The sequence below is a fragment of the Canis lupus genome, chromosome 32 (assembly GCF_003254725.2).
Source record: "Canis lupus dingo isolate Sandy chromosome 32, ASM325472v2, whole genome shotgun sequence".
Taxonomy (NCBI): domain Eukaryota; kingdom Metazoa; phylum Chordata; class Mammalia; order Carnivora; family Canidae; genus Canis; species Canis lupus.
The window spans coordinates 17,830,164-17,843,533 of NC_064274.1; the positions used below are offsets into that span (position 1 = coordinate 17,830,164).

Genomic DNA, 13,370 nt, shown 5'->3' on the forward strand with positions numbered 1-13,370 from the left:
TTCAGGTGTTTCCTGAGGTGTGACCTGCCCTGTATGGTATGTTTTGCATCTTTTGAATAAAAGTAAGGTGCTGTCCAGAGGCCTAGTCAAGTTTTTGATAACATAATAGAATTGTATGTTAAATAAGTGTTTGTGAGAATCTAGCTATATCCCATAGTAGGGAGGCAAGGGACTTGAAAAAGTTGTCAGAGAAAATATGTAGAGTTGTCAGGTTTTGGAGAAACTATTTGGTGTCTCTGATTGACTTTGTGGAAAGTCACCAAACTTCTCTGAGCCTTAGTTTGAGTATTTGCAAGGTTAGAGAACTGGGCCATGGAATATGATAAATAAAAAGAACCATTTTCCTTTTGGGAATGAATGTGTTTTATTTAGAAAGTTTGTTTGAGGGCAGCCCTGGTGGCGCAGCGGTTTAGCGCTGCCTGCAGCCCAGGGCGTGATCCTGGAGACCCTGGATCGAGTCCCACGTCAGGCTCTCTGCATGGAGCCTGCTTCTCCCTCTGCCTCTCTCTCTCTCTCTCTCTCTGTCTCTATGAATAAATAAATAAAGTCTTTTAAAAAAAAAGAATGTTTGATTTAAGTAAAAAAAAAAATGAGTGTCAGTTGGTTAGACTAGAGTGATCACATAGGTGTTTAAATTCAACATGAATTAGTCACTACTAAAATCTAAATCTTACCAAGGTAGTTTATTATTCTACTTGTCAATTTAAGGGAAAACAATTTAGCCCTGTCCTCTGTCACCTAAGTCCGTTAACTGCAGTGTTAAGTTTCATATGACAATTAAAACATGATGGATAAGCATGTACTATTCTAATTTAATTCAGAGATGCCTCAATGGCAGGCAACAGTTTCATATCTATTTTGTTTCTTGGTCTAATTGAGTGTGGCACCACAAAGGTCAGATTTCATTACTGTTTCTCTCTTGTTGCTTATGTATCAACAGACTTATTACTTTCAATATTTAATGTTACAGAATATTCTGGATTGTTTAATCCAACAAAGTCCAAGTTTTAAAAGCATCTAATAACTTTTTATGTAAATTCTAATAATGAGGCTAACATAAATTTTATTAGCAATAAAATATAACCTAATTAAAAGCACTTGCTGCCATAAAATTGTAAGCCAGGACACAATTAATCTCTTCTAAAACCCTATAATTTTAAACTATTATAGGTAGGTTTTGCACCTAAGATAGTTCATGTGCTAGACAAAGTTCTATAAATAAAAGAAACAGAATATAATCTTATCTTCGAATATAAAGACATAGTAGAAAAAGCCAAATCCTGGAGTCAGACATAGGCAGATTTCAATTCTACTTATAAGTGCATTTGGATTTGTAACTTTACATTATTTAGTTTTACCATTTAGAAAATGGAGATCATGCTGACCTTGAAGTATTTAAATATTAGAAGTAGTATAGTAAGAGCATTTTCACAGAACCAGGTCATAGTAGCTGCTAAATAAATATCAATGTCATAATAATGGCTGATAGCCACTGCACTTTGATGATTATTCAGAATTTGCTTACTGCAATTCAAAATTCAGTCTTTGAATGTGTGACACTTATGATAGACTTCTAAAAATTCCTAACCAAAAAGCATTTAAGATTGACATTTTAAACTGCAGCCATACATCCAAACTGCTCTCTAGAATGTTTATATTAATTCATATTTACAATCAGCAGTTTGATTTTCTCTCCACACCCTTGCAAGTATTGAGTTTTATCAGAACTCACACTGATTTACTTAGCTGGAAATTCTCACTGTTGTTTTAAGTTACATTTGTTTCATCCCTAGTGAAGTTAAATTATTTTCATGGCTGTGGTTTTTTTCTAGGAGTTCTGTCTACATGATTTTGCCTATTACTGTTTTCCTTAACAAGTTGTATGTGTTCTAAGTATATTAGGGCTATTAGAGCTGAATTCATTATATATATATATTTAAATACTGTCTTAACCTAAATATTTATCCTTCATTTTATTTACTAAGAAATTTTAGCATGCAATTTCTATAGAAGAATCATTTCAGATATCTTTTTTCCACTTTGAATCTTTTTTCAACAGCCTTTATCGACATTAGTCCATTTTAGATGATTTTTCAGGGCTCCCCATTTTCTGATCATGCCATCCCTCATCTCTTTTTCAATTCTGATCTCAAATCCCTGATGTGATCAGATAGACCTACCCACTATCTGCAACTGCAGATTCCATTTATGTTCCTATCATGATATCCTCACTGTGTCTTAGGTGGTGGTGGTGTTTTGCATATCTTCTGTGAAGCTTAAGCAAGGCTCTGTATCTAATACTATATCATAGTTTAGTGCTTGGTTATTTTATTTTACTTATATTTTTTTATTTTTTAAAGATTTTATTTATTCATGAGAGACACAGAAGGAGAGGCAGAGACATAGACAGAGGGAGAAGCAGGCTCCCCGCAGGGAGCCCGATGCAGGATTCCATCCTAGGATCCCAGGATCATGCCCTGAGCCAAAGGCAGACACTCACCACTGAGACACCCAGGTGCCCATGGTTATTTTATTTTATAATTTTTGGGATTTTTGCTAATTAGATCAGTCTCCTCAGCTGCATTAAATCTTGCTTCAGAATAGGATTCATGGTTTATACTTTTGTGTGTCTCAAAATCTCTTAGCATAGGCAGGGAACATACTAAGCACTTAGTAAGCACCTGTTAATTTATTTAACTGCAGACAGTTGCCTCCTTCTTCCACATCATGCTTCCCCAAACACACATTTATTTTTACCTATTGACAGAGCAGCTAAGAGAAATGAACTACAAAAGATTTGGAACAGATGTTTTAGAGTTTGATGCATTCTGTTTTCTTAGTTGTGTGCTCTGATTCAAAAAGATCCCATAAAACATCAAAAAAGATGTTTCACTAACTCTGAAAAACCAGTAGAATGCACAGCGAGGAAGCTTCAAGATTGTTATTTAAGGTGTCCTAGAGGGTGTTGGGGCAGCTGTAGGCTCTAAGGTCTCCTCGGCATGTGGGCTTTGGCAGAGAGCCACGGTGAGTTAGGAGTCACATGTATCCCCTGGCCAACATTGAAAATAGGTCCCAGAATATTGGTTTGTTGTGAAGAAGTGCAGAGCTAACTCTGTCCAAGAAATATCCTCTAGGCTTCTCTGAGATTCAGGTCCTTTTTGGAGACTTGGATAGTTTGGTGACTGAATCTGAGCATTTTTTAATTTGCTTTTATTTAATACCTCGAGGTTATAATCTGACCTCTTTTTGGTTTTGTTTAATGATTTCACCTAAAGACTATGTTTTTTTAAAAAAAAATTGTTTTTCTTTGTAAAGTTTGATCAGAATATCTATTCCTTCAGTAATAATTCATACTTTTCATTATTATTACCTCTCAGTTGTATGATCATTTCCATCCACCTGTAGCTTCAAACTACAACTATTATCTCATGTTTTTTATAGATCAGCAATTTGTATAAGGTGTGGTTCTTTACTTCTGACTCAGGTTCTCTTATGCAGTTGCAGTCAGAAAATGACTGGGGTTGGGATGGTGGGCAGCTGAAGCAACTGAGAGCCAGTCCAGCATGTCTTTCTTCTCATGTAATCTTAGGGCTTGTCCATGAGGTCCATCTAATATAGGCAAATTCAGGCTTCACGTTATGGTAGCTTCAAGGCAGTTACTTTGCTGTCACAATAGCTGAATGCTTTAAGAGCAAATGGTAAAGAGAACAAACTGATGGTTACCAGAAGGAAGCAAAGGGAAGTGAGGGGATGGGCAAAATGGGTGAAGGGGAGTGGGAGGTACAGACTTCCAGTTATGGAATGAATAAGTCATGGGGATGAAAGGCATGGCATAGGGGACATAGCCAGTGGTATCGTAACAGCATTGTATGGTGGTAGATGATTGCTACCTTGTGGTGAACATAGCATAATATATAAACTTATAGAACCACTATGTTGTATACCTGAAGCCAGTGTAACACTTGTGTCAATTATACTTCAATATAAAAATAGATTTTTAAAAAAGAGTATTAGAGTGAGCAGTGTGAGAGCTCCATTACCTTTCATGCCCCAGTCACTAAGTCATGTAGCTTCACTTATGCTGTAGTCAAAAATTCAAAGTGAAAGCATGTGAATCCCATGCTTGCTGGTGGGAATGTCAGTTACATTATGAGAAGAACATGGTGGGATGGGAGATGTTATTGTGGTTATTTTTGGAGAATAATCTGCCTCTCTCCATCCTTTGACCACAACAGTTACAGCTCTCAGACTTGTAAAATAGGCTTATTCTTGCCCTTAAAGCCCTTGAGTCTCATTTCATTCCTGCATTAGCTTGAAGTCCAGGTTCTTGTCTTCTTAGTCAAGTCCAGGTACAGATGAGGCTCCTTAGGTAAGATTTCTTGAATATTGAAAACACATGAATCAGAGGTCCTTCTGAAAAGCTTTGAACTAAAAAGTTACCTGTCCTTCACTCACCCAACATTGAATGGTGTGACAAAGCACAGGAAAATTCTATAGATCCTTCCTGTTCAGAAAAGGAGACATGAGAGGCTATTACAAAACAAATCTGAAACCTACATTGTCCTACCACCATTTGCTTAATTAGGGCTCAGTCTGTTCCCTGGGAATTGTTCTTTGTGACCCTTGGCTCCTGCCACTGTATTCTTATTTCTATCTTTTGAATCATCATTCTCCAACCCCTCCCCCGCCCCGAATAGAAACCCAAACCCATGTCCTATATTTATAGCTGACAAGTTTTCTCAGCCTTCTTTGTGTGCTTGCAAGTTTGGGAGTCCAAAGGCCACCTTTTATTTTGAATTGTCTTTGTTTCCTTTTAGTTCAAGATCATGAAATTTTTAAGAATCTTTAGATCTTCTTATGTATCAATTTATAATCCACCTTTTTAGCAAAAGCCGCACTCACAAAATTTAAGGGATAATCCTTCCTTTTATTAGAGGTTCTCTGTGAGTTTGCAGTAGGATAAACACCCTAGTGATTCCTTGTGTCCTGTTGTTCATCAGGGAAAGTTGGCTGCACGTGCTCGGAAGATCCACTTTACTATTCCTGGGGTGTTAATGAAGAATACTTCTAATCACACACTTACCCCTTTTATGTGGACCAGATCTTCCTGACTACACCTGCATTCTGTCTTTCCCTGAGGCTTGCTCTTATTTTGACTCCTATGCTTTCTGAAGCAATCAGGAATGAAAAATAGCTTTCTTTTCAAACCCAGCAAATCCTATCTCTTTCTAGTCACTCTAAATTTTGCTGAAAACTGAACAGTTTATTTTTTAAGCCCCCTTTCTCTGAGTACATTTCATCGTAAGTAGCAAAAGGAAAGCAGATGCTCCTTTCAGTATTCTGTTTGGAACTCTCCTTAGCTAGATCTTTGGAAATCGTTAGATTTTCTGTTTTGCACATCATGGTGGGCAATAGTATTCCTAAAAGTTCTGTAGCTATATAACAAGAGTGTCCTTTTCTCTGTCTTCCCCAAACAAAACCCTTATTTCTCTGGAGCTGTCACAAACCAACTCTTGTAGGCCCATTGGTCTTCCACTGACAGTCTCCTTCAGGCATCCCATCCTTGGTCAGGTCCAAAGACCAATACTCTATGTTTGGGCTTATTTAATTTTTTATTATACCACTAAACTTCTGCTATCAAAGTGTGTTCCAGTTATCTGCGGTTTTCTAACAAATAACTGTATAACTTGGTGACTTAGAATGGCAAAAACAATGGTGTTACATTTCTTACCTGGTATCTGTGGGTCAGGATCTGGGGCAGAGCTCATCTAGGTGGTTCTGGCACAGAGTCTCTCATAGATTTTCGGTCAGATGGTGTCTGGAGCTGGAAAGGTGGGAGGCTGATGCAGCCAGGAGCTGTCCAGGCTTCTCCCTCTTAATGTGGTCTTGAGGCCCCTCTGTTTCACCACATTGGATAAATTTGGGCTTTTTTACAGCATCGTGTCCTCTGCATGGTCAGACTGCTCATGTGGCTGCCAAAGACTTCAAGAATGCAGGTTCTTATGAGTAAGGTGGGAATTGAGTCATTTTATCACCTGACCTTGAAGCACATAGTGTTACTTGCACCATAGTTATAAGCTTAACCAGATTTAAGAGAAAAGAATTTCGACTTCACCTGTCAGAGGGATATAAGAAGAGCATTTGTAGTGGGAGATATTGCTGTGGCCATTTTGGGACAATAAAATCTACCATGCTTCTTTGTAGCCAGTCTTTCTGGGTTAATTCTAAAGTCATAAAATAAAGATATACGTGTTGTTAGGGATGTCATAAGACATTTTATGTGTAAAAAAAAAAAAGAAAAACCACTTGAATTTAAAACATCCTTGATTTTAATCTTCCAATTTTACTATTTAAACTAATTCAGTGAATTTCTAATTATAGCATTTAATGGGATTCTAAATTTGATGTTTTTCTCTTGGCTAAGCCAAAATTATGGTTGTGGGTGGTACATGTTTTAAGTTATATCAAGTTCTCAGACACGCCGAATTTATGAATGGTAATAGTTTTAACTGGCCAGATATTGAAACCTTGTGTTTTTGTAAGGAAGGAGGAAAAAATGTTCTATAAAAATGAAGAGAAATCCCATCTCTTCCTAAGATCTAGCTCGGCATAAGTACTGACAGATTTTCCCAGTGATTCTTAAAATTAATCTTTTAAAATATCAAGAACCATATGGTTGGACTTCATGACTGTGAGAAGCGAAGTCTTCATTAAAGGTGACGAATGCACAGCTGCCAGCATCTCCTGTCTTCTTGGCCACAGCTGCTTGGTTTGTCCTTTGTCACTACGTAAGTGAACCATGTGTGCTTTGGAGAAATTTTGACTCTTTTGGATATTTTGTCTGCATAGGCTGGACCCTGCTCACTGCATCTTACTACTTCGGCTTCTCCTCAGCTTTCAGCAGTAACACTGTCTGGCTAGTTTTTGTGGGAGAGCCCTCAGGCACGCAGCAGCCCATGGAAGCCAGTGATCAGAAAGCTGCTGCCTGTGTGAAACACGACTGTATCTTCACAGGGCTGTCAAGGACCAGGCTCCATTCAGACCTCTTAAAAGGGTCAAAGGTGATATAAAATGAATGGAAAATACCAGAATGAATCATCACAGTTCATTGCAATTATTGTACCGAAGAGAACACATCACTTTGTAGCAATCAGTCTGGCCCACTGCCTATGAAAATTCATCCATCCCAACATTGAAGGCAGTGTTACTTAGTGAATTATTAACCATAGTTTGAAAAATCTTTTAAAATATATGCAAAGTGTGACTATAAGTTCAAACACAGGATTGCTTATTCCATGTCCTAGTCATAATTGTGTCTCAACAGGTTACCCTCAGGGAAATTTCTCTGCAGTCCAGCATGATTTCCAGCAAGCAGCCGAGTGAAATTAGCAGTAGGTTTTGTTCATTTAATTACAACCTAATTTTTAAGACTATTGAATTGTCTTTGAAACGAAGGAAGTTAGATCATTAAGCAATGGTAAACCTACAAAAGTAACAATGACAAAATAATTTGAAAACTGGAACATAAAGCAACATAAGTAACATGAGGTGAGTAGAAAATTGGAATGTCAGATTTTGATAAAAATATTTCAGATGATTTCAGTTTACTACATTTAGTGTCTTAATTGTACTATGAAAGGTACTAACAGTTTATTTAGTGTGTTTATTCATGAAAATTGAACTTGTCATTCACTTTATGTAGGAATTAAAATGTCATATTTACTTGTTCTTTATGCCCTTGCTCTGCTTCTCTCTGGAATGGATCTCTCTATACCTCTTATCCTAGATTACCTGTTAAGATATAATTCCACTACCACCTTTCCTCCTCAGTGACTGAGTACTTATATCTCTTTATCACTTATGCATAGAGTAATGTGTTTGCATTGCTTTTATTAGTATATATTACAGCTTTTGCCTGCGTGCTACTTGGAGGGAGGAGTTGTGTCTTATTTACTTCTTATGTTATCCGTGCCTGGCATATTGTGAATATTCAAAATTGTTTACTGAAGGAACAAGTAATTGAGTGGATTTATGGTCCTATTTTATTTTTCATTTGAGTTTGCAGTCTTTAATAATTGAATCCTCTTTCTCACTGATCCACCCTTCTTGTTTGGAACATAATGACACCTCTTATTTCACATTTTCACCTGTTTTTCACTTCTCCTTATTTGACCAGGGAGGGAGAGAATGGTGGTCAGGGCTTGGAAGTGGTCATGTGTATTGTGGACGGTCATACCAGCACCACGCTGCTTTAATGTTTTATCTTCAACCTTGGAGGGTTGATAAGTCTTTATTATTAATTCATTAATTAGATATTTATTGACCACCACAAAGAAATGTTTTGTGAATATGCAAAAATGCATAAAATACAGCTCCTGATTTTCAATTATGGTATTGTCTACTATAAAAAAAAACAGGTATGGTGATATAAGTTGGGATTGCTGGGGGTTTTCATAAAAGAATGCAAAGGCTCTTTTGAGACAGAAAGATTTCTCCTTGGCTGCCTTTATCAGGTAGAGCTGTCTGAAGAAAAGTTTGAGTAGAAGTTGTCATACCTTTTAACTTATATGCTGTGGATTCCATGACAAAAAGAATGCAGAAAATTTGTCTACTACCCTGGAATTTTTTTAGAGGAAAATTGGTAGTATATTTATATATACATTTTTTTTTACTTACTGCAATTTTGATAAAATTTTGTTTTGGGTAGATAAAGTAAAGGAATATCCTAAATTTATCTTAAGTGATTGAATTTTTAAGTAAAATTCCTTCAGGTATTTAGCCTGTATTATGTTAATTGAAGCTGGAGGAAATGTTGAATCATTGGAAGTCTTAGGACTGTTGCACCACATGATAGTTCAAGTGGTTGTTAGTTGATTGGTTTGTTTCCCTGGAATGTGATGAGGACTTGATTACTTTTGCTTTTCTTATAATTTAATTTAGGCTATTTAGTTTATGCACAGTTATTAGCTGTTAATAAGAATTTAACCCAATACTAAGAGTTTGGGAAATAAAAAATTTTACTACCATTAGGAGCTTTGTTTTCTACTAAGTGCAGTCCAGCAAAAGGTATTCTGGTGTGTTTATTTGAACAATATAAATGCTGTCTGTACCTGATAAATGTTAGAGCCTCAGGTTGCAGGAGTGCTAGTAAATCAACCCCATTTCTCCTCAAAAATTATTTCCTAGTGCAGCTCTGGAAGGTGAACTCTTACAGAATTGCATGCCACAAAATGATGTACCATTTACAGCAGATTGGATCAAGTATTCATGTGACCCACATTAGAGGAATCCCATGGTCAGTGTTACAGATAATCAAAAAGAATGATGTAAGCAAAATTCAGATACTGTCTCAAATGTTTGTGTGTTTGTTTTCCTTTCAAGAGATAAAACGTTATTCACAAAATACAAGAAAATGTATTCTAGTATTTACAAGAGGGTATATAAATACATTAGGCATTTCCAAAATAACTAATTTTCACCTAAATTTAATTTTTAAAGGGAAGCATTTCAATACTTGTTTATTTTTTCTGTCCTTTTTTAAAAAAAAGAAATTGTATTTATTTATTGCAGAGAAAGAGAATAAACAGGGTGAAGGAACATAGGGAGAGGGAGAAGCAGACTCCCTGCTGAGTAGAGGCTGGAAGACATGCGGCTCAATCCCAGGCTTTTGGGATCATGACCTGAACCCAAGGCAGAGGCTTAATCAACTGAGCTACCTAGGCGCCCCCATTTTTGGTTGTTTGTAAGAAGAATTTGCTTTAGAAATTAACATATATCTAAAGTGTATTGCTTTTTTTAAGCAAGTATCTAGATTGAAATTAAACAATTTGAGTACGTGATAGAAATTTCAGATGAAATTTTAATGTTTCAATGGCTGTTTATGTAATTGGACTAAAATTTAAATTCCTCAGGGCCTAAATTAGTGCTTCTTAATCTGGGCTGCATATCAGAATCACATGGAGGATTTTAAGGCATACCTACTTCGGCTCCCACTCCAGTGATTCTAGTTTAATGGTTCTGGGATATGGCAGTGTATCTGGATTTTTAAAAGCATCCCAGGTAATTCCAGTGTGCAGCACATTTTAAGAATCACTAGTCTAAAACACCACATCATTCATTCACTGTCTAATTATTTGGCTTTTATGTGTATCTCCTTTCTTTTTTATTTTTTCGTCAGTTGAATACCAATGATTCTTTTTACTTAAGGAACTTTTTATTAGCAGTTCCTTCTGCTTGGAATACTTTTCCTTCAGATCTTTACAGGGCTGTCTCCTTCTCATCATTCAGGCCTCAGCTTAAAGGATTCTGCTTCAGGCAAGACTTTTCTTAATCCTCTTGTCTAAAGCATTCTTTTTTCCCAGTATTATCACATTATTCTATTTTACTTTTATAATTGCTTTTTTTTTTTTTTTCTGTGAGATGATACCATATTCCTTTGTTAGGTTTTTTTCCCCCTCCACTACAATATAAAGTCTATGAGGGCATGTCTGGCATACCTGCTTCACCATCATATTCCTAGCACTTAAGACCAAGCCTGCCATATAGCAATTGCTTAATAAATATTTTTTGAATAAATGACTAAAAATGTTGATAGAGAAATTATTGTGGGAATATACAAAATTATATATGTTTTTTCCTCTCTTAAAAAGCCTCTCAAAACATGGAATCACATTTAAAAAATTAGAATAAAGCCATAGGATGAAATAAGTTGAAAATGTTAACAGGCAGAGAAGAACTAAGCGTAGCAATGTGGCACTTCTAGTACCGAGGGCTTAAGAGTGGAGGTATTAATATGGGAGTAGTTACCACCATTTGAGCCCTCACTCCATGGCCATACATTGGGTCTTACCATCATTCCAAATGCCATTTTTAAAAAAAAATCTTCCTTTATTTTCTGGTTAACTTATTTTGAGAACTCATATATCACTTCTTCCTCCAAAGGCCTTCCCTGAGCTCAGTCTTTAGGCAGAGTTACCTTTTCTGTGCTCAGTTTGTTTGTATTACAGTCATTTCCATTTATTAACAGTCTTGTCTCCCTTACCATCATCTAGGTCTCCCAGGGATGGTGTCTGTGGTGCCAATCCCATAACAGGTACTCAGCAACTCTTCTGAATGAAAGCATAAATAAATATGAAATGTTGCACAAGAACCATTAGAACTGCTAATTAAAATTATAAAATGGATTGGTCAGGAATATAAGTAAGTCAAAGTAGTCTTTAATAGAATAAAGCAATAAATAAGGTATTCTAAAGCCAACTGGGGGGTGTGATGTTATGCACACTTAGGATATTAAGAAAACATTGTTGGTGCCAATAAGTCTGAGCACTGGCTTCCAACTGATATGTGGCTTGTCATCTGAACAAGGTTTTCATCACTCACTTGGGACTTTTAATACATTATTTACCATTTTCGATAAACTTCTTTTCAACAGCTGCTATTCAGATGGATGCATTTTCTGGTAACACCTGATACACATTTTAAAACACAGCTTTTAATTGGTATTGATTGCCAGTAAACCCAAGTGATAACTTTCATCAGTGTACTTTGACCTTTGTTGTTCTGCCCAAAAGAAAATGCAGCAATCTTTGCGCATATGAATATTTCAGATTCTCTATCTAGAGGCCCTGGTACTTCCATGAGTCCTGCTGTCATCATTTTAGTACTTAAATACTAAAGATATCGCTCTTTCAGGTAGTATCCTGTTCAGATCTCTACAGCACTGCTATTCATAGTTTTACTTGAGAGCAAGATTAGCAGATCTTTGGAAAGGACAGTCATGCAGTTGAAGTGAACATATTTTCATTGATGTGGAATTGTGTATTGCCTCATTTTCTGTCACAAAGGTGATAAAAAAGAGAAAGGGGAGTGAATACCCAGGACAGAAATGATGATTAGGTCCCCCCAACTCATCCTGGAATGCATAGTGTATCACTCCTTTACTGCCAGCAGCCTGGGAACTGGTGTGTACTTTTCCCTTGTATTGTTAGCACTCAGAAGTTGAAACCAAGAAATTTGTCCTATTTCTGCGAAGGAGATAGCAAGCAAGGAGAGCAGGGAATCTTAATACTAGAGTCAGTGCATGCAAAGGAATTTTCCTTTTAATTCAAATCTGTGTTCCCATGTAGCCAGATCCAGTACTGTACTGGTGCTATTGCTACTCCATAGACATTTAGAGAATGTCACTGCACGAAAAGACACAGAAGTGAGGAAGTGCAACCCATAGCATTCCCAGTGAGCATATGGTCTGATGTGTTAGGAGAATGTAATAGGGGATTTGTGTTGTGGGCAAAGGAGAAATGAAACCAAAAGGGTAAGGTCAGGTCGAGATGGCAGAGAGGACCATAGTAGTCCGTGCTGAGAAGTTCAAATCCTCTGTTGTTGGCAAGAGTGGGTGTTGACTTTTTCTTTGTAGTAGCAGTGCAGAGGGTTGGTAGAAGAGAAATAAGAGTGGTGACCGGAGCCCAGCTTTCAGTATTTGAGGTTATATAAAAGTTAAATCTGAATTTTGGTAGGAACAGACAGAAGGGCAAAGAGGGGACAGATGAGAGAGATTTCAAAGACAGGTTCTTGAGTTTTAGTAACTAAATTGCAATTGGGGGAGAGCAGAAGTGAAACTGGGATTTTTTATTTTGGATGACTAAGTAATGGTACTCTCATAACCGAAGTACTGGTTGTATGTGTATGCACGTGCATGCCATTATCAACAAAAATATTTATGCCCCAAACTGGAAGGCTTCAGTGTTTCCTCTAGGAATTAATATTTTTTCCACAAGAAAATAATTTCTACTAAGATATGGTCCCTCTGGTATAATTGAAAGATATAGTACTAAGGGCCAAGGATTTAATGTGAAAAGACCTGAATTCAGTTTCTGTCTACATTTCTTTCAAGCTTTGACTGGTTGGGCTCTTCCTTTACATACTTTGCACTTAGCTTCCTTATATGTAAAGTGGGTATACCTTCTTACTGGATCATCCTAATGAACAAATGAGATGGCATATGAAAACACTTACTAGAGATCTGAAGTGCTATATAAAAGTGAGTTGTTAAATTTGTACTTACCATTAAGAGATGGACAGTAAGAGAGGTTTTTACTTCATCAGCATGGATCCCTTGATCCTGAGGATATGTTTTGACATTCCTGTACTTTCCTTGATGCTCTCTGCTGGGTTCCTTAAGCATCAAGTATGAGTGGTAGTTTGTATATGCTTTTCTAAGCACAAATATTTTGCAAAACAGAACAAAAATCTAAGCAGGTTGATGACTAAATTGACGTACTGTTAGTTAACATTATTTCATCTTTTTATTGGATGATGAAAAAAGTATAAAGATATTCTTAATTCTTATATTTCCTACTTTTACCACCCACTTA

General features: G+C 36.6%; 1 protein-coding gene and 1 long non-coding RNA gene across 3 annotated transcripts in view; one reads left to right on the forward strand and one right to left on the reverse strand.

Annotated features, from left to right (window-relative positions):
* BMPR1B (bone morphogenetic protein receptor type 1B) overlaps nt 1–13,370 on the forward strand; it is a 394,237-nt gene that overhangs the window by 209,857 nt on the left and 171,010 nt on the right. The window lies entirely within an intron of this gene.
* LOC112645162 (uncharacterized) lies at nt 2,509–6,051 on the reverse strand. Its single transcript, XR_003126987.3, has 3 exons — nt 5,732–6,051; nt 4,041–4,504; nt 2,509–3,683 (listed from the first exon to the last, which is right to left on the reverse strand). It is a non-coding gene; the product is annotated as an uncharacterized LOC112645162 (long non-coding RNA).